The sequence below is a fragment of the Dama dama genome, chromosome 21 (genome assembly GCF_033118175.1).
Source record: "Dama dama isolate Ldn47 chromosome 21, ASM3311817v1, whole genome shotgun sequence".
NCBI lineage: Eukaryota > Metazoa > Chordata > Mammalia > Artiodactyla > Cervidae > Dama > Dama dama.
In genome coordinates, this window is record NC_083701.1 from 9,620,685 (window position 1) to 9,639,455 (window position 18,771).

At 45.5% G+C, this 18,771-nt stretch overlaps 1 long non-coding RNA gene across 1 annotated transcript in view; it reads right to left on the minus strand.

The window, feature by feature from the left end:
- LOC133042522 (uncharacterized) overlaps positions 1-18,771 on the minus strand; it is a 54,599-nt gene that overhangs the window by 33,524 nt on the left and 2,304 nt on the right. The gene's annotated exons all lie outside the window — the stretch shown is intronic.

Sequence of the window (18,771 nt, forward strand, 5' to 3'; positions counted from 1 at the left end):
TTCAGGCTCATGTCCACTGAGTCGGTGATGCCATCCAACCATCTCATCTTCTCACCCCCTTCTCCTTCTCCTCAAACTTTCCCAGCATCAGGGTCTTTTCCAACGAGTCAGCTCTTCGCAACAGATGGCCAATGTATTTAAGCTTTGGTTTCAGCATCAGTCCTTCCAGTGAATATTCAGGGTTGATCTCCTTGCAGTCCAAGGGACTCTCAAGAGTCTTTTCCAACACCGCAGATCAAAACTATCAATTCTGGTACGTACATTTTTCTTATTGCCATTTCACCTCTCTGAACTTCATTTCTCACATCTCCAAAATTAGGGAGCTACCTTATAGGGTTACTATGAGGATCCGTGCAATCCATCTTTTGAGTTTACTAGCATATCTGTACACAATACAAGCCCAGAAAATGTCGCTGGCTCATCTTCCCATCCACTGGTGCACTTGCTGTCACGTACTCACATACATACATGCTTTGTAATGAAAAAATATATACAGGACTTTTAGAGAAAAAAAAAAAACAAGGGTTATAACCATGATTCAAGTCTGAAAATTTAATCAAGCTGATTTTCACCCCAAATGACTTTGCTGATGAAATATGGGATTGGCAAAGGATCAGGTGACTGGAGGAAGTAAAAGGGATTTCAGAAGATAGATCACCCCTCAGAAAGGGACACCGAAATACAATTAGACTATGAGGTTTTGTAAAAAGATGCTGAAAAGAAGGAGGGCCAGGAAGAAGCCACACATCACTTTTTCATAATTTTTTAAACAGAAGGTCAAGACATTTTTTTTTCACTTTCTATACACGTGAGACCATTTGTGTGGTTATTCTTTTAGGACAAGTTGACAATTACAACAATTTTTTTTTTTTTGAGTTCCACTCTCTCCCTCTCCCCTTCCCTTCCATGTTTGTTGAAAGGAATAGTTCCCTGGCCTACATGTGGAAATCACGTGGTGGGGTTGGGGCGCCCTATTTATCTTTGCATCCTTGGTGCTTAGAAAGTGCCTGGTAAACAGACATTTTGAGTCAATAAATGTCTGTTGAATGGTTGGATGATTGATTGAATGAATGAATGAATAGACAATAGCATTCATTATCCTCCAGAAGATTACAATACATTGCATAGAAAAGAGTGCATCCTGGAGGGAGAGTTAGACAGACCAGGCAGATAGAGGACACAGGTTTTAGAAGAGCAACCTGTACTTCACGTGACAATGATGCTGAGGTGGATTGTTAGTCTGCCAGGGCTTCATATACCGTGCTAAAAATGACATCTGCATTTCATATTTATTCCGGGGTGTGTTTTGCTTCCTAGACAATGCTGGCAATATCTGGAAAATTCTTAATATTAAATTTGAACTCCAGCATGTTTGAGCTGGAAAGCACTGCATTTCTTGGAGATGTTGCAAATACTCTCAGAAAGCGCTTTCATCAAAGTGAATAACTTTGCAATTGAAGGGAATTTAGAGAGCTTTTCACTGATCCTCTGTATGAAAGATGAGGAAACTGAATCCCAGAAAGAGGAAATGATTTGTTCAAGGCCTGAGTGTATAGTCCTATACATGCAGCCTAGACTTAGTTTTGAAGCCTCAGCTAGAGGCTGGTTAATTCTGCATCTTGAGCAATGAGTGGTTTAAGTCCATACCCCCAACCATCTCCCTTACAGGCATCCCACACTCTCCATCACTATATCCATCCTAATCGCCCCAGGGTCTGGTCCAACAATCAGGGACAGCCCCAATGCCCAAGAACCCACTGAAATGATTCAAATGAGCCAGTCCTAACCATATTCCCCCTGCCTCACCTGTTCTTTCCCAAGGAACTTACAGTCAAGGTTCTTGCCCACAGATCCCTCCATCTCTCTTTCTGGTGACTGACTCTACCTACAAGGATAATGCATTTATTATATGGAGGTGTTGCATCTAGATGGGGAACTCACAGGAAGCAGAGGGGAGCAGCAGGGAAAGCTACACAAAGGAGGGTGCATGTCATCCGGGACAAAGGACTGACAAGAAAGTGAAAACGAGACAGAAAAGAAACCCTCCCTGTGGGGGGTAGGTTATGTGCTCCACATTACAAATTCAAGTCAAGGCCCACCAACTTTGCAACTGCAGACGTTTTCTTCCCTTTCTTTCAAGGAAGAAAAATAGCCCTTCTATTTTCATCTTTGGAATCGCCATTTGTCATTCTCAAGGTGCCTCGGTGCCTTTGTCTCTGGCGTCAGCTGGCAGCAGTGTTGCTAAAAATAGCTGGCGGAGGGAACCGCTCTACACACTGAACATTAAAAATAGAAAGGGAAGCACTGGTGTGAATAATGCATGAGAGAGAATCCCGCTCGTGCTGGCCTCCAGGGTCTCCGGGGGACTGGTTGCTGGGCAGGGCACCATCCTGCAGGGGGGATCAAGGCATTTGTTTTGCTCCTGCTTCAGAGAACAGGCTGCCTGCAAATTACAGGTCGCCCCTCAGGCTGCCTAGGGGCAGGGAGGGATGAAAAGAGATGAAGGCTTGGACCAGCGTTCTGGAATGCAAATCTGGTGTCTAATTGGTAAGCACAAACTCAAATGCCATCCACAGCCAGGACAAAGGAGGCACAGGGGTCTGTGAGTGGCAGAGAGGGCATGCCCTATCTAAAGCCGTGGAGTTCCTTTTAAAAATTCACCTCTAGGGACTTCCCCGGTGGTCCAGTTGTTAAGACTCTGCGCTCCCAGTGAAGGGGGCCTGGGTTTGATCTCTGGCGAGGAAGCTAGATTTCACATGCCACAATTAAGATCCAGTGCAGACAAATAAATTGAAAACATATACTGCTAGCCAACCAGAATTGGCCTGCAAGGGGAGTTTGTTTCTGAAATCCCCAGATTAGAATTTCTGCAAAACTCTAACAGCTGCTCAAAGTCAAGACCCGATTGTATCAGCCAGAGGGGAGCTCTCCCCACCCCCAAGAACATGGTAAATTCCTCATCAATATTGATGAATAACCAAATGCTCTTAGAACCACACGCAAAACCTCCCTTTCCTCCCTTTGCAGTGACTCATTTGCCACCACCAGATACTGGTTTTATTTCTGGCAGTCCCAGGTTGTCGGCACGGAAATAACTCAGAGACTGGTCAGTCCAGGGCAGGCTGCTGAAGTCCAGAGACGAGAAGAGGGTATCTCAGGTCAGCTTAGGCTGACTTGCCCCCTAACCGCCTCTGATCTGCCATCCTCAGCAGCTTCCTGGAGGGTCTTTGGGGTCTTCAGATCCTTCTTCAATAGGAATTTTGTTCCCAAATGCCAAACAAGCTTTGAGGCACGTAGCATTCATTGTATCTGACCCAGCATATACCACGGGATGGTGAGCAGTCCCTTTGTGGCCCTGAGCTGTCGGGCAAGAGCAACCTGTGGACCCCCAGGGTAAAGGGTCTCTGTTGCATTGGTCCAGGAAGCTGGGTTTTGATTTGATCCAATGGAGTCTTCCTAGCTTTCCTAAAGAAAGGTCACCCTGCTGTTAGAGAGATCACCTCTCCTTTCTCAGGACAGGGCCCTCATTCTCAAACCAGCATCCTCACCAAATGGGGAAGAACACAACGTTGGAACCAGCTTGGGCTCAGATCCGGTCTGCCCTTGATTGTCTGGTGTATCTAATATCTCTGGGCTCCTGTTTCCTGCTCCTGAAGTGGAACCAACAACACTGCTTGACCAGGGCTGTTAGAAAGACCAGACCACGAATGAGAAATGTTGACCACAGTGACCACACACAACTGGCGCTGTGCAGAAGTGCCTCCCTTCTCAGAGCTCCGCCTTCCCCTCTGCGAGGTAAGACTCCCTGCCTCTGAGCTGAGAGCAGGCTTTGAATCCCAAGTCTGTGATGCACTGTCTCAGTGGCCCTGGGTACTGGGCATCCATTCACTCGTAAGTGAAGACGGTCAAAGCTCCCTTGGGAGTGGTGGAGCAGGTCAGTGAGATAACGGGATCAAGGACAGCTGTGGTTTCACTGATCCCTCAGGCCTCCAGGATGGGAAAACTGTTCTCCTTGTAGGGGACAGAGAACTGGCATGCACTATGCTAAATTTGGTGGCAAGTCATCTTTTATTGTCCTGTCCTTTCCCCACTGTTCACTTATTCAGGTGTTCTTTTACTCACTCACTCGTTCATTCTTGGATTTATTTATTAACTCATTTTCAAAGCCCGAAACTGATACCCTAGGCCGGTCTTGTGTAGCGCAGTGTATCACCAGAGTGGAATGGGACACACTCCTGACTTTGAGGGGGACCCCTAGGAAGTAATGCCATGCTGGCAAGTGTTCATCAAGAACCTAGAAGATTCCATGGATGTCCCCTGTCCTTTTCCTGTTTAGATTTCCCCCCCCACCATCCAGTAAAGTGACTGCAATAGATGGAATACTGCTTGCAAAGATGTGTGTGCATGCTCGCTCAGTTGTGTCCGACTCTTTGGAACACTATGGGCTGTAACCCACCAGGCTCCTCTGTCCATGGGATTCTCCAGGCAAGAATACTGGAGTGGGATGCCATGCCCTTCTCCAGGGGATCTTTCTGACCCAGGGATAGAACCCTGGTCTCCTGCATTGCGGGCAGATTTTTTTTTTTTTTTTTACTGCTGAGCCACCAGAGAAATCCGCTTGCAAAGATGACTGTGACCTGATCCTTGGAATATGTGGATGTCACCTTCTATAGCAAGAGGGGCTCTGTGGGTGAGATTAAGTTAAGCATCTCGATATAGGGAGATAACCCTGAATAATTGGGGTGGGCCTTCAGTGTAAGGACGAGAATGTTTATAAGAAGTCAGAGAAGGAGAAGGTGACATTGGAAGGCAGAGGTTGGAACAGATTGGAGCCATATGGCCAAGGAACGCTGGCAGCCTTAGAAACATGGAAGCATGTTTGTGTTGACTAAAACATGTAGTCACAACCTGAAAGTAGAGTTATTTTACTTGGTGGGAATATTTAAGACCTTGAGCCGAGGAGACAGCATCTCAGTAGCCCCGAGAAAACTCCTCTAAGGAGGCAGGGGGGGAAGTCAGGCTGTGTACAAGTTTCCAGCAAAAGGAGCAGGCAGTCTGAACATCGAAGAGCAGGTATCAGGGTAAGGAATTTCGCATTCTATGTATGGGAAGCTGCAAGCCTCTGGGCTCACTGCATTCATTCCTTTCACACGCACTTCAGCTCTCTGGGGCCAATCCTGTTTCCTGTCCACCTTAAGGAGTGGCAGACGGCGGCTTCTTGCCTTCTTCCTGTGCCTCAGTAATCACCATGGGGTTGGTGGGTGGTAACATCCACTGGATCTCAGTTTTGGGAGTCTTTACATTTGGAGGCCAGAAATTGTGGATGGCTGTGATTTTTGTTTATTGGTGTGGCAGGAGATATTTTCATTTCACATTTGAAAGCAGAGAGAGGACACCAAACACCCCTTCCTTACTCTCACTGCACCTTAGAAGAAAAATTAACTGGATTCCGATACAGTGAGAAGAAACTCAGTGAGTCAGCCCCATAGGACTGGAGCAAATAGAACAACTGCCTGGAGCTACCTAGGCAGGGACCCGATGGAAATAAATGACACAGGATCTCGGATGGACTTAGCCTGCAACAGGTGGCGGGGCTTCGGTTCCCAGCCACAGACGGGCTGAGTTTAGGCTGTGAGAGCACCAGATCCTAGCCACTAGACCAGCCGTCAGTGACAAGGGCCCTGGCCCTTCGGCTTTGCGGAAAAGAATTTCCACAAAGACAGAAACTAGTAAAGCAAGTAGAGTATTTATTAAGAGGAGAAAGAGTGCAGTGGAAATACACACGGGTGGACTCAGGGAGACAGAGAGTCACTGAGTCTCGCTAAGTTTGAATTACTTTTATGGGACATTCTTCCCGGTTCCCTTTGGCCAATCCTTTTGAATTGCCTGGTTCACAGTCCATGTTTGGTATATCTCAGGATCCTCCAATGTGTGCACACGCATGCATCTCTTAGCCAAGATGGATTCTATCACAAAGGCTTGTGGGTAGGCTGACATTAGTTCGCATCACTCCCCTTTGACCTCCAGGGAGCTTTTCCTGGAGGAAAAGCTTGTGCGGTCAGGGAGGTCTCCTGACTTCAGGAATGAGAGGTCTGTGGTCAGGGCAGGGCCCAGCCCCCTTCCTTAATTGTCCTGCTATTCTCATCTTGGAGTTTTGGTTCATAGGGAATGAATCTCCAATCATTTTACCCTGATGGGCCTCATCTACCTCCTGCCTCACAATGACTAAGCAAACACAGTATGGAAGAGAAAAATACACTCATGAAATGAACACAGCATGCAGAATCAAAGAGCTCGGCCTATGAGAAAACATAACTCAGAAAAGGGAAGGGAATGTGTCATCAGTGTTTCATGCTATAGAATTACTTGATAAGAACATGAATTTAAAATGTGAAAGTTCAAACAAAAAATAATAAAACAACAGTAGGAGATGAACAAAGAAAATTTAGACATAGGGTCCCAGTAGGAAACAGAAGCACTGATGGGATTTTGAAGAGAATTTAATCTAGGGTTCAATTACAGGGTGAGGGATGTCACCCAAATGCTGGTGACGGTAGGGAGCTGTCCCCAGCCCCAGGCCCAAGAGGGCAGGGGGAAGAGCCGGTGTCATCAGGAGCATGAAAGAAAGGCCCCCCCGGCTGAAGAGGACGCTGAGAAAGATGGATTGTGAGCTGGGTGCTGGTTGCATTAAATGAAATTGAGGTTTCACAGCTGAGAGTGAAGAGGAGGATGTGAATTGGATAAACACAATAATCTCTGCCACAAATAGACAACCTTTCTTCACTCTGCAAGTGCTGGGCACATTGTGAAGGATGAGGGGAAGAAGAAAAGAAAGACAAAAGTGACGTAGATGCCAATATTCAAAGACTTGCAGTGTGACATGAAGACAAATATGTAATTGATGGGTTTCTTAGGGTCTCTGCTGCCCTCAATTAAAGTGTGTTTAAGGATTGATGTACACACACTACTGTATTTACAGCAGATAACCAACAAAGACCTGCCGTAGAGCACAGGGAACTCTGCTCAATATTCTGTAATAAACTAAAGGGGAAAAGAATGCGAAAAAGAATAGATATATGTATATATAGATATGGATAGATATATGTATATATAGATATATATCTATATATAGATATATGTATGTGCGTGTGTGTATATATATACATATATATATATATATAAAGACTGAATCACTTTATTGTACATCTGAAACTAACACAACATTGTAAATCAACTATGCTCCAATATAAAATAAAAGTTGAGGAAGAAAATTATTTTGAGGTTAGTAAGCATAAAGAAAATGAATGATTGATAACTGGATATATATCAAGTTGTCTTGAAACCAAATGTTGAATCCATTTTTAAATCAGGATAGGATACAATTTGGGGGGTATTTTTCACATGTTTTTTATAGCCATTCTAGTCAGTCATGTTGTATCTTTTTGCCTTTTCATACTGTTCATGGGGTTCTCAAAGCAAGAATACTGAAGTGGTTTGCCATTCCCTTTTCCAGGGATTTTGATGCTTTTGAACGGTGGTGTTGGAGAAGACTCTTGAGAGTCCCTTGGACTGCAAGATCAAACCAGTCAATCCTAAAGGAAATCAGTCCTGAATATTCACTGAAAGGACTGATGCTGAAACGCTAATACTTTGGTCACTGGATGTGAAGAACTGACTCATCTGAAAAGACCCTGATGCTGGGAAAGATTGAAGGCAGGAGGAGAAGGGGACGACAGAGGATGAGATGGTTGGATGGCACCACCGACTTGATGGACATGAGTTTGAGCAAGTTCCAAGAATTGGTGATGGACAAGGAAGCCTGGCATGCAGCAGTCCATGGGGTCGCAAAAAGATGGACACAGCTGAGCAACTGAACTGAACTGAGTCAATCGCATACAAGTACATCCTATTAAACCCAAACTGATTTAAGATTTTTTAAAAAAGCATGTCTAAGAAGACAGGGCTTGACAAAGAGGGCCATTGTCTGCTGAGCCTGGGGTTGGTGGACACACATGTGTTGAGGGGAGTGGCCTTGTAAACACGGAGATTTTCTCCAGGAAGCCTGGGGTGGTAGAGGGAATAATCAAGAAGGGGAGAGATGGTGTGCCATGTCTGAGCGGTGGCAGGTCTGGAGTTTGGCAGGAATAGAGGAGGGGAGATGGGATAGCAGAGGTGGGCCTGAGATGCCCATGAAGGGCTTGCAGGCTGCACTTTCGTTAAAGTCTCTAATAGATGGAAGGGGCCAGAGGAGCTGAGGCACTGTGGTCAGCCACTGTTAGCTCCCGACCAGCAGGCACCCTCCTTCTCTCTAGAAATAGCACCAGGATTCCCTTTTAGGAAACACCTTTTGTTCTGTTTAAGTGGGTTAGGAGCCATGTCATATCCTGTGGCTCGCCGGCAGTCACAAGGTTCAGGCCCGTTCGGCCAATATAGCCGTCTTTCCCCTGGTCACAGGGATGTGAGCTAAGTCAGCCCAACAGGATTCATTCTTCCAGCTTTATTGGGACTCAGTGTCGAGGGGGTGGGGGGATGACCTCTGCAGGGGTCGCCAGGCTGGGGGGAATGGAAGCCTGGCCAAGCTCAAGTGAAAGTCATCTTGAAAAAAGCTGAGGCGAGAGGAAGGAGGAGCCAGTGCTTGTTAACTCCTTGTGAGCCCTGGGCGCCGCTGGACTGGCACCCCTGAACTTGACAGCCTTATGAACCCAGGACTCCTGAACTTGGCAGCCTTATGAACCCATAAAGCATTCTCTGCTTAAGACAGTTGAGGTGCAGTTTCTGTACTTGTCACAAGACTTTTGATTGATATGGTTGTTGTGTAGAACAAGCCTTGTAGAGGAAAAAAATGAACAAAAGCAATCTATGCATCAGACAGCAGTATTAGGGACTTCCCTGGTGGTCCAGTGGTTGAGAACCCACCCTGCAATGCAGGGGATGCAGGTTCAATCCCTGGTTGGGGAACTAAGATTCTACAACTACTGAGCTCATGCACTTTGGATCATGCACAGTACATCTAGAGAGCCTGCACGCTGCAAGGAAAGATTCTCTATGTGATGCAGTGAAGACCCTGCATGCCGCCACTAAGACACGACGCAGTCAAATAAAGAAAGAAATTTTTTAAAAAAGAGAGAAAGAGCACTTTTAGCAAGCGCTGGGAAGTACGGTGTTCACACCAGTGCACCTGCTTTGCCTCTGTCTTAGCTTCAAGAGTCCTGCCTCCCAGGAGCCCCTCTGTCCCTGGCAAATCCAGGTGGTTAGTTTCCATGAGGTGGTAAGCTATCCATGTTCACTGTGGAAAAGGGACCTATTTCCAAATATCTGAAGGATTCTCACATGGGAGAGAAGAATAAATGGTTCTGTGTGGCTCCAAAGAGTGGAGACAGAATGACTTGGTAGAGGCGAGAACAGTAAAAGGCAGATTGCAGATTCTTTACCATCTGAGCCACCAGGGAAGCCCATTATAAAGACCACTTTTTCTAAATATCCAAATGGTCCTAGGGTGGAATGAGCTTGCCTTGGAAGGGGAATCCAGCGGAGCAGTCATGAGGTCTGGCCCTTCACAGGTCAAGCTGGGTGTGAACCTTCGCTCTGACCCTCAACCACTGTGTGGTTTGGGGCAAGTTGGTTAATCTCTAAATCTGCTTCTGTAAATTGGTGGTAACCATAGTATCTTTCCAGGTGATTCCCCTGGTGGGGCAGTGACAAAGAATCTGCCCGCCAATGCAGGAGACTCAAGAGACTAGGGTTCAATCCCTGGGTCAGGCAGATCCCCTGGAGGAGGAAATGGCAACCTGTTCCAGTATTCTTGCCTGGAAAATTCCATGGACAGAGGAGCCCAGTGGGCTGCAGTCCACGGGGTGGCAAAGAGTCAGACACCACGGAGCACGGCTGATTCTAATAGTGTCTGCTTCACTGGGCTGTTGCAAGGAGTCAGTGGATTGAAGCCAAATGAGTCCCAGCAAGTTCTAGTTTTAAATACTGAGGTTAGGAGGACTCTTACCATTAACAAAGTCTGGACCACCCCTCAGTGGGGTGACCCAGGGCCAGTCAAGGACAACAGATGCCTGCAAATGAGAGGGTCTTTTAGTACTTCCTTGAAATTTTCTTTCTAGGCAGAAATTTTGTTTTGATTTGATTTCATGTAAAAGATGTTGCTGATACGGCCACTTCAGAGATGGATGCTTGTGATAATTTTTGACAGACTTTCCTTGTAAGGCTCTTGAGGGCTTCCTTAAAATACATTTTGCTGAGATTGAAAATGAGTAGCATCTATCTGCTCCCAGCTGTCTGGACCTGGGGTTGTTTCTGCCTCAGTCTCTTTTATGAAATGACTGTTGGAGGGACAAAGTGTGTCACTTACTGGCCGTGGCTTTGGAGGGGGAGGCTTGGGTCGGGGAGCCACTCCTCAGCAGGCAATGGGGGCATCCAGCTCCCTCACCTCCCACGGGAAGCAGCTCCTGGGTGGGGGTTGGAGGCAGTTCAGTTATCATAGTGTTTCAGGCCAACACCATGGCTGAGAAGATAAAGAACCATCCATTTGTTTCTTCTCAAAGTTTGGTGTTTTAAAAAATTAGGTGTCAATTTCATACAGAAATGTGAGCACACCATTAATGTCCATCTTGATTTTTATAGATGGATGCCCCTGTGTAACCACTGCTAAGATCAAGATGTAGACATTTCCATCACCTCGGAGATCCCCTCATCCTCTTCCCCAGTCCTGACATCCACCCAGCAGTTGTTATTTAGTTGCTAAGTTGTATTCGACTCTTTGTGACCCCAAGGACTGTAGCCTGCTAGGCTCCCCTGTCCATGGGATTTCCCAGGCAAGAATAGTGGAGTCAGTTTCCGTTTGCTTCTCCAGGGGATATTCCCAACCCAGGGATCAAGCCCACATCTCCTGTATTGGCAGGTGGATTCTTTGCCCGGGGAAGCCCACCCTCCAGAGGTAAACACTATTCTGACCTCTGAAACCATCCATTAATTTTACCCATCGGTGTTCCCTGTATCAGTGGATTTGTACCGTGTGTGGTCTTTTGCATTTGATTCTTCTAATGCACCTAAACAAATGGGATTCCCCTGTGTTTAATGTATATCTGTTGTTTGTTCTTTTACATCACTGTGTAATAGCCAACTCTACATCTGGATGATCATTTTCCAAGATTAAAATCTTAACTCTTACACAAACGTAAATTTGCTATTTATTCATTCAACTCATGAATTAATGAGCAAATCAGTACAACATTAAAAACATGTTCCAACGAGGATTTGATTTGCCGACACTTATATTCAATACCACATAGAATTTGTTGGTATTGCTGTGAACAGGAATCATCTTAATTTCTATCAACAGGAAGCATTTGTATTGTCATCTGTTTTCCATAATCACTACCCTTTCAGAGTTGTAAAGTCACAGAGTTAATAGAAAAAAGTTACTAATATATTCCCTATACACTCAGAAAGCCTCTGGACCACACGCAGCACTGAGCCAGAAGGTTACCCAGGGCTCTCTTTGGCTCTTTTCCACGTCTAAGAAAATATTTCCTGACAGTGTGAACAGACTTTAGTATATTTATCCATTTGCTCTTTGATGAGCATTTTGAGTTATTTGCAGTTTGGCATTGTTATGAATAAAGCCACCATAAGCACTTTTTGAATGTGCTTTTTTTTGTGGCCATATGCATCACTTCTCTTGAGTACACCTAGGGGAGGAATTGCTGGTTCATAGAAAAATTGCACATTTATCTTTTCCAGATACTCTCAGTTTTCCAAACTCATTGTACTGTTTTAAACTCTCGCCTGCCTCCCAGATGTGTCTGATAATTCCTGTTGCTCTGCTTCCTTGACAGCCTTTGGTGGTGTCAGTATTTTTCATTTGAGCCATTCACGGGTTGTACAGACACCATCAGTTTTTACCACTTAAGTCAGGAGTTTTTCTACTTCCATGTGTATGAGAATCACATGGTTGAGGGGAGAATGGATCCATGTATATGCGCGGCTAAATCCCTTCCCTGCTCACCTGAAACTATCACATCATTGTTAAATGGCTATACTCCAATACAAAGTACAAGGTTTTTTTAAAAAAAAAGTTACCTGGGCTGTTCATTTAAAATGTAGATGCAGAGGTCCCAGCCCCTGTCCACAAGTTTCGATCTAGTAGTTCTGGGTAGAGCTCAGAAATGTGCATTATTAACAAGTACTTTATTACCAAGGATATATTATGAGAAATACTGACTGTAGTGACGCGTTCCTGTTTAATTTATGAGCTTCTGTTATTGTTTAGCATCTTTCAGAGTTCATCCTGCTGGGAGAGGGGCTGAGAACACAGGTTAGCTCACGGAGTTTTGAACGTGAAATAACGATAGCCACTACCATTTATCTCACTTTTCAAAACAATCTTCCAAAATGAAGCTCAGTTTTTCCGTCTTGGAAATGGCAACACTGACGTTCGAGGATGACTAAGGAAAGAGAGGTAAGGAAATTTGCCTAAGAATTCAACATAGAGAATCAAGGATTAGATTCAAGGATTGCCCTATCCCTTATCAGTAAATTTTCTAATTCTAATGATTTTGGCACCTTTTTGTTTATTTTTGCTAGCAGAGGATCTTTTTCTACAAGATAAAGTCTCTTTTTAAATTTTTAAAAATTTATTTAAAATTTTTATTTATATACCTATTGCATTCAAAAATTGTAGTTGATTATAGCATAGTGTTTCAGGTGTATAGAAAAGTGCTTTAGTTTAGTTAGAATTTAGTTAGTGCTTTAGTTAGTAAGAATACACATACACGTATTCTTTTTCAGAGTCTTTTCCATTATAAGCTATTATAAGATGTTGAACATAGGTCCCTGTGTTACACAGTAGGTCCTTGTTGTTTATCTATCTTACATGTAGTAGTGTATATCTGTTAATCTCAAATTCCTAACTTATCCCTCCCTCTCCACTCTTTCCCCTTTGATAGCCTTAAGATTGTTTTCTATGCCTGTGAGTCTATTTCTATTTTGCAAACAGGTTCATTCATATCATTTTTCTATATTCCACATATAAGTGATACAGTATGAGTCAAGAAAATGTCTGAAGCAAAATCCCAATGTTTGAAACAGATCATAGTTCAGCTCCAAGAGTAGAAGCAAGGGCTAGGAGCTCAGCGCTCTGCCTGTGTGTGACCTCTCTGAGCCCTGGTTTCTTATTTCTACCTGCTGTTGGTCTTCAACCTCCCCTGGGTCCCAGGAGAAGGGCTTGTGAACCACAGGCCCCCAGCACTGTCCCAAAGAGGCCCTGAGCACAGACATGTCATTTATACAAGATTCCATTTTTATTTGTTTAAGAAAATATCCACCCCTGAAATCTGGATTCGCTTTTCCTTAAATGTAAATATAACCTGAGAGTAAAATGTAACTTGGGGGTGGGGTGAGGGAGGGCAAGTAGATGACCCAGGAGGTAGGAACTGGGAGTCACAGTGATAGTGAACCGAGGGCAGAAAAAGCAGCTGGCAAAGTGCAAAAGTACCCAGCAGGGTGTTACCTCCAAAGCCCAAATAAACCGATTTTGCATGCTGGTGTTGTCTTCCTCAGATGACAAGCTGAGTCAAGTCAGAGAACACTTTTAGCATCCTTCACCAGGCTCATGGCCTTTCACTGTCCAGCCATGAGAGCTTAGGCCCATCACGTCATCTCTCTCACCCTTGGTTTTAACATCTGTGCCACTGAATCAAGAGCGCCGATCCCAGCTGGAAGAACGAGGATCAGGGGTGGTGCACGGCACCCGTGAGTATTCTTGACCATGGGGGATGCCCAGTCCAAAACGTCTCCTCCCCGGGACCCCCCACCACCCGCTGGGTCAGGTGAACGCCCTGCAGACCCACCAGCCCTCTCAAAGCTGTTCTGGTGACAGTGGTGTGACCTTCCTCCCTGCTCTCCCGCCGGGAGCGCGATGCGCCATCCCAGGCTCTGCACGGGCAGAGGGAGGGAGGGGGGCAGGATGACATCAGTAGGAGGGCCTGGAGAGAAACACATGAGTGCGTGCAGCAAATTCTATAAACACGGGAGGATGAGATCATCGTAGCTTCTATTTCAGGAGCAGAAGCGGCACTCCAGCCAGACACAGGGCAGGTACGTGGAAGGCTGCAGTTTCAGCCGACTTGTCACAAGGATGATCACTCAAATGCACTGATCTCTTAGTGAGTGTGAGCCAAGCACTGGGATAAGCAGCATACACACACGGTCTCATTTATCCCCATGACAGCCCTACGGTGTAGGTGTGTGCCCTGGTTATCTTCCAGATGAGGGAATTGAGGCACCTGGGGCTTATGGACCTTCTCCAAGGTTACTCAGTTACCAAACAACGTGGTCGTACACACCTGGCTTCACACGGCAATACCAGCTAGGGTGTAGGCTTGGATGTCACAGAGGTTCACAGGCAGTGGCCTAAACCAGTCAGAAGGGAATTTTTCACAGCCCTCTCTAGGGGTGTGGCCCCATGTGTGTGGTCCCTGAAAACTCACCATCACTCTTCCTCCCAGGTAACAGGAAAGGAGCAATGGGAGAGGCACTTTGCCTCCATCTCCTCTGCCCTCACATCACTGGCCTGTACCAGCCCAAGAGGTCTGATTGAGCACCAAGAGGGGCGTGTGAATGTCTGTCTTAAGTTGAAATTGACTGTTGCTATTATTCATCTACCAGTAAAGCAGAATGCATTAACCCATGGCCACTCTGCTCCTCTCATATTCAGAGGTACTGGGCAGAATACGACCAGGACTTTCACATCTGGGACAAAACATAAGCTGCAGCATAAACATTTTGCAGGCACACTAGAGAATCCCATGGACGGAGGAGCCTGGTAGGCTGCAGTCCATGGGGTTGCAAAGAGTCGGACACGACTGAGTGACTTCACTTTCACTTTTCACTTTCATGCATTGGAGAAGGAAATGGCAACCCAATCCAGCATTCTTGCCTGGAGAATCCCAGGGATAGGGAAGCCTGGTGGGCTGCCGTCTATGGGGTCGCACAGAGTCGGACACGACTGAAGTGACTTAGCGGCAGCAGCAGCAACCATGTACAAGAAAACATATGTCAAGCCCTGAATACAAGACTTAACAGCTGTAACCCTGCAGACAAGAGGACAGTGTTCATCGAGTACCTTCTGAGTACCTGGAACCAGTCTGGTCCAGGATGTCATGTCCTACAATTGTCTCAACGCAGCAGTTGTCAAGTGAGGGTATTGAGGCTCAAAGAGAGAAAATGACTTGCTGAAGTTCATGCGTCTAGCAAGCAGTCAAGGTTCAAAATTCCACTGTTACCCTGGGCAGGTTACTTAACTTCTCTGTGCTTATGACTTCCTCATCTCTAAAAAGTGGAAAAAATGGTACCCACCCACAGGATTGCTACAGGTGGTGAATGCTCTAGTGTACTTCAGATGCTGGGTGGGAGGTATGGCTGGTTGCAAACTGTAGGCAAACAGTTTGATGATACTGTTGTTGTTATTAACATTATGGTTAATATTGTGCCTGCTGAGTCGCTTCAGTCCTGTTTGACCCTTTGTGACCATATGGACAGTAGCCTGCCAGGCTCCTCTGTCCATGGGATTCTCCAGGCAAGAATCTGAAGTGGGTTGCCATGTCCTCTTCCAGGGGGATCTTCCTGACCCAGGGATCAAACCCATGTTTCTTTCGTCTCCTGCATTGGCAGGCAGGCTCTTTACCACTAGCGCCACCTGGGAAGCCCATTGTTAATATTAGTACTAGCATTAACTTTCCATTCTGCCCGGCCTGCATCCAGTCCTAATCCAAGTATGATAAATGCGATACTAGGCTGAGTATATCCACGATGATGGTAGAATTCTTTTGACTCTAAAACATGAAAAAGATTTATAAAGGAAAAAGAATTTGCGGGACTTTGAAAGAAGGGTAGGATTTTAACAAGCAGAGATGAAGAAGGCATTCCAGAGAAGGAGGTGAGCTTGGGGAAAGGCATTTAGAAAGGCATTGGTGAGGATGTCCCGGGACAGTGAAGCGGGATAGGTGAGACAGACGGGTGGGAGACAAGGCAGGATGGGGAGTGGTGCTGGGGAATCACGGAGCTAATTTAAGGAGGTTGGCCTTTTACCTGAAGGCAATGGGGAGCCCCAGAGGGTTTTGATCAGCTCCAGGCCAGAGGAAGATTGTCATGGCAACAGCTCTGGGGGAAGACGAGCGGGTGGAGAGGCCAGCTCAGTAACCAGCGCCATGGTTTAGGTAAGAGGTAATGAGGATCTGAGTTAGATCTACGGCTTTGGGAAAGACTAGGAGGGAACCAAATGAGGACAGTGCGTGGAGGGGGAGTTAAAGGATCACAGTGGCTTTGCGTGTAGACGGTGAGGCTGGCAGAGCAGTGAAGCTGGAACACCTAAGCCCACTATCTGAAGCACAGGGTCCAAATAACTTAAGCCTCATAGCATATGATGTGATCTGCCTACTGTGACAAAAGATAAAATTACTTCTTTTTATTTTTTTCTAGCTGCTTCCGGTTAGACCTGAAACTATTCATTCAACTTGTTCACTTGTTCGTTGGTTAAGTCATGTGCTCAGGGTTTCTGTTAAGCAAGTCCAATCAGTAAAGAGATCAAATGTGCTTTGGACAACCATTTCTATGAGCAAGGTGCAGGGTAGGCTCCTGTAACAAAAAAGTCCTGTTGGAAACCGGACATTGATGTCCCCCCCAAAGTCATATGTTGAAGTCTCTTCCCCCAGTGGGATGGTATTAGGGGTGGGCCATGACGTGATTTAGGTCATGAGGGTGGAGCCCTCATGAATGAGATTTTCTGTTCAGTCGTTCAGAAAAAGGGAGGCCTCCTTTTCCCTTAAAGATCATGAGTCAGAGGGTGAACACGTCGCTTACATTCACACCCCATAGCTGGAACTTGTTCCCATCACCACATAACTCGAAGGGAGGCCGACAAACGTGCTCTTGAGTTGGGTGTCCGTGTACAGAGATACAAAACCTACCAGCATGGAAGAAGGGGAAGCTGGCAAACAGATACAGTCTCTGCTACTCTCCTACATTCTAAACGCAGGGAACTTAGAAGGGCTTAACCACTGGTATTGTAAGTTAATGAAAAGGTCATGATAGATTCTGGGAATATCAAGATGAAATAATATACTTTCTGTTTTGAAGGTGCTGTTGGTCTATAGAGGGGGCCAGACAAATAAAGAAATAAAGACACTGAATTGTTGTATTGAGGTGGATTGCCGCCTACTTGGGGCCTGGTTTAAAGAGTCACAAAGTAGAAAGACACATTCATTTGGGACAAGAGAGGTCAGAAGAGACTCCGCAGAGAAGGTGATGCTCAGCTGAGTCTGGAAAGATGAGTCGATGTTTGTCTGGGGAACCAGGTGAGGAGAGCTGTTCAAGGACACAAAAGTAGAACCTCAGCAAAGACAAAAGGATTTAGAAACAACCTGGTGTGTTCAGCGATGAGCAAGAAGGATGGGAGGGAAATGGCAAGAGAAGAGGCTAGAGGAGGCAGGGAGAGGCCAGCTCTAGGAACCCTAGTCTTTATTCCATGGGAAAAAGTGGCCCATTGAAGAGTTTTAGGCACAGATGTTTAAGGTGTCAGGGTTGTGTGCTTGTGTGTGTGTGCATGTGCACAATTACATTTACATTTTTGGAAAATTGCTTTGGATACACTTTGTGGGGGACGGACAAGCAGTGAGGACAAGACTGGCAGAAGGGAGGAAAATTATTGCAGAAGCTTTGTTTTTCTTGGTAAATCTTAAAGCTTCATGCAAATCCAACTTTCAATAGTCTAATATACCTCATAATACTTCATAAATAAAGCTATAAATATTTTATTTGAAATCAATTAAAGTTGCAATTGACTATTTTAAGACCAAGTCTAATTGATATATATATTTTTTCCTGTCATCAGTTTTATTTCCAGGGCTCAAATTTTCACTTCCTTTGTTTGTGTCTTCAGCACCTCCTTGCTGAAGATTGTAAAGACAATGAAGACATTTAGAGAGGAGCTATATACCCTTGGGGAGGTCTCCTGCCTTCCACACATTAGCTGAACTAGGAGTGGGCTGGAAGGAAGGGATGAACCCCAAGGCTCCTTCTGTGCTCTAGGAAGAGCCTGTAGCATTCCAATCATGGAAGCCCTGAGAAGCAAGGGATCCAAGGGATCATCCACCGTCTCATTTAACTGTGAAGAAACCAAGCTCAGGGAGGTTCAGTGATATGTCCAAGGTCACCCAGCTAATTGGCAGCCACAGAACCAGGGGCCAGGATGTGGGTCCTTCTCAAGTCTTTGCCCATGAGTGAGGATCAAAATACACAGCCTAGACAAGGACCTCCCTGGCACCAGCTGAAATGATGCCACCGCCACTGACAAGGTTTCTTCCCCTTCCAAATTTCTGTGATTTACGGAGTTTACCGTAAGAGCATTTTGCGGATATTCTTCTACTAGTGCTTATCACATCATGCAGTAAATGCTCACCTGGTTATTCATGTGTTTATTTAATGAGAATTTTCTGGTCTCATTATAATCTTCACAAGGAGCACTTTCAAGGATAACACTAGACACTACGGTGCTCTCCAGTTTTTGACTTACAAATAATGCAGTGAAAAAGTTCACTGAATCTAGGTAGGCATCTCTGGTCATTTCCTTAGAATAGATCCTAGATGGAAATTCTATACCTGGATGTCTGATATATGTTTCACAATTAACAGGGTCAAGCTGTAATCTTGACTTACTTCCCTTGCTCTGATGCCACATACACACACACATGTGCGCACACGCACACA